General features: G+C 41.9%; 1 protein-coding gene across 1 annotated transcript in view; it reads right to left on the bottom strand.

Moving 5' to 3' along the window:
* The window catches only part of LOC103251145 (CCR4-NOT transcription complex subunit 10), a 74,527-nt gene that overhangs the window by 34,866 nt on the left and 36,340 nt on the right, over positions 1 to 3,321 (bottom strand). The window lies entirely within an intron of this gene.

Here is a 3,321-nt window from a genome sequence, read left to right as displayed (position 1 = left end):
AATCCACTCACCTCGGCCTCCCAAAGCGTGGGATTACAGGCTGAGCCACCGAGCCCGGCTATAACTTTTCAAACTTTATGGTACTTAGAATCTGGATAATGTTCAATCAAGTCTTTCCCACCACAAAATTAAAATATTAATCTAAATTTTGTTTTGCTGTTTTTACTTTTACATTTTATTCCTTCACCTCTCTGGATTTTATTTTGATGCAAAGTAACTTAAGTTTTAGTATTAGTTTTCTAAATAGTTCCTCAGACGTTCCAAAACAGTTTGCTGAGTAGTCCATTTCTTTTTCCTCAATGATATAAAATACCTGATTAGAATGACAACATGAATATTCTGGATATTTACTGCTTAGTACTAAAAACTATAGCAATCTTCTCATACATTATAAAATTGAGTAATGACAATATTTTAGAAAGAGAAACTAAGTTTAGGAAAAAAGACAGTAGGAAATACACTAAAATATTTCTAGATTGCTTCTGGCTAGTAGCATTGTACACAATTTAAGAAAAATTCTAAGCAGAGTGCAGTGGCTCACGCCTGTAATCCCAGCACTTTGGGAGGTGGAGGCGAGAGGAGTGCCTGAGCCCAGGGGTTTGAGACTAGCCTGGGCAACTTGGCAAGACCTAATCGCTACAATATATCAAAAATTAGCCAGGTGTGGTGACGTGTCCATGTAGTTCCAGCTACTTGGAAGACTGAGGTGGAAGGATTGCCTGAGCCCAGCAGGTCGAGGCTGCAGTGGCCATGAGTGTGCCAGAAGGAGACTCCAACTCAAAAAAAGGGGAAAATTCTATTTTCTAAATCTTCTCTAATAAGTATATTTTACTGGCAGCAAAAAATAAAGTTTACATAGAAAAATTAAAGATTAAAAAGATTCCAAATTAAAGGTTCCAAAACTAATAACTATTTGGGCACATTGACTCACGCCTGTAATCCCAGCACTTTGGGAGGCAGAAGCAAGAGGATTGCCTGAGTCCAGGGGTTCAACACTAGCACAGGCAACTTGGTAGGGCCTCATGTTTACAATAAATTAAAAAATTAGCTAGGTATGGTGGCGTGTGCCTGTAGTTCCAGTTACTTGGAAGACTGAGGTAGAAGGATCTCCTGAGCCCAGTGGTTTAAGGCTGCCGTAGCTGTGATTGTACCACTGCATTCAAGCCTGTTTGACAAAGTAAGACTTTGACTCAAAATTAAAAAATAAGGCTATTAAAAAATCAATACATATAATATGTAACTATATAAAAATGACTATCATGACTGTTTAGTCAACTACAAGCCCTGTATCTAACTCCTGTTTATTGATTGACTGATTGATTAATTGATTGTCAGGCCTCACTATGTTGCTGAGGCTCAGTGCAGGGGCATTATCACAGCTCGCCACAAACTTAAACTTCTGGGTTCAGGTGAACCTCCCTCCCTCCTCAGCCTCTAGAATAGCTGAGACTACAAGTGCATGCCACAACACTCAACTAATTTTTTGTCTTTTTGTGGAGACAGGGTCTTAAACTCCTAAGCTCAAGAAATCCTCCCACCTGAGCTTCCCAAAGTACTGGGATTATAGGCATGAGCCACTGCACTCAGCTTTGAGTCCATTTCGAAGGTTGACAATATCAATATCGTGATCTGCATCAAGACAACCCTAAGCAAAATTTTGTCAAAGCACATTATGTTTTTAGTTTGAGAGATCATTTCATGTTGAGTATCATAGTGGGCTTCTGAGGGGGGAGATCTACGACAATGACAAAAAAATTAAGTTAGCAGAATTAGAAATGAGTACTTAAAACAAAAAGAATACCCACAAGAAAATCACAATGAAACCAACTGCTGTCCTCCCGCCACTGTGATGTCACTGAACTGAAAGGGAGAAGGTCTGAGTGTGTCTGCACATGTATTTTATGTATGTATCTGAATAGAATCCAAAGCAAAGCAAATCAAAACAATGCATTAAACATTTGCATTCTTTTTTTTTTTTTGAGTTGGAGTCTCACTCTGCCGCCCAGGTTGGAGCACAGTGGCATGCTCACGGCCATCAAAGCCTCGACCTGCTGGGCTCAGGAAATCCTTCTGCCTCAGTCTCTCAAGTAGCTCAAACTACAGGCATGTGCCACCATGCCTGGCTAAGTTTTGGTTTATTGTAGAGATAAGGTCTTGCCAAGATGCCCAGGCTGGTCTTGAACCCCTGGACTCAGGTAATTCCCTCACCTCAGTCTCCCAAAGTGCTGAGATTACAGGAATGAGGCACTGTGCTCGCCCAATCATTTGCATTTCAAACTTGACGCAAGACAAACATTTTCAATAGTTCCCACTCAGTTCTTGAATAACTGATTTTCCTTCCTCCCCATAAAATAGTGATGATATGACAGCCATAATTTTTACCTTCATTTTATCATTAATATCAAGGGATTTGTAAGACTTTCAAAATAGAGACAAGAATATATAACAATAATCACCCTTCTAACGTCATAAAATATTTCTGATATGTTAATTGTATTATTAACTGCTTTTATGCGAGAAAAGGGAAAAGTCAAAACATTATCTTGGCCGGGCTCGGTGGCTCAGCCTGTAATTCCGCATCTTTGGGAGGCTGAGGTAAGTGGATTGCCTGAGCCCGCGGGTTCGAGACTCGCCTGGGCAGCGAGACCTCATCTCTACAATAAATAAAAAAATCAGCCGGATGTGGTAGCGCATGCCTGTAATTCCGGCTACTTGGGAGGCTGAGGTGGAAGGATCGCCGGAGCCCAGCAGGTTGAGGCTGCGGTGGCCGGGAGCGGCCACTGCACTCCAGTCTGGGCGACAGAGTGAGACTCCAACTGAAAAAACAAACAAACAAACAAAAAAAAAACCCATTATCTCATTTCCTTACAAGGTCTCACTACAGCTGGGAATGGTGGCTCACGCCTATACTTCCAACACTTTGGGAGGCAGAGGCAAGAGGATTGTTTGAGTTCAGGGGTTCGAGATCAGCCTGAGCAACTTGGCAAGACCTCCTCTACAATAAATCAAAAAAGTAGCCAGGTGTGATGGCACATGCCTGTGGTTCCAGCTACCTGGAAGACTGAGGCAGAAGGATGACTTCAGTCCAGCAGGTTGAAGCTGTGGTAGCCGTGAGCGTGCCACTGCACTCCAACTTGGGTGACAGAGTAAGACTCTAACTCAAAAAAAAAGAAAAGAAAAGAAAAAAGTTTCACTTTACATAGCAAATGCCCAAGGACCTTAAACCCAGGACATCATTTCTCAGCTGACATTAAAAAACAAAATAAAGCCGGGCTCGGTGGCTCAGCCTGTAATCCTGCGCCTTTGGGAGGCTGAGGTGAG

This window comes from Carlito syrichta, unplaced genomic scaffold (genome assembly GCF_000164805.1).
Source record: "Carlito syrichta isolate Samal-C Ts95f unplaced genomic scaffold, Tarsius_syrichta-2.0.1 Scaffold136414, whole genome shotgun sequence".
Classification (NCBI taxonomy): Eukaryota; Metazoa; Chordata; class Mammalia; order Primates; family Tarsiidae; genus Carlito; species Carlito syrichta.
The sequence above is the reverse complement of the archived record's forward strand: the minus strand, read 5'-3'. Positions and strand labels throughout refer to the sequence as shown.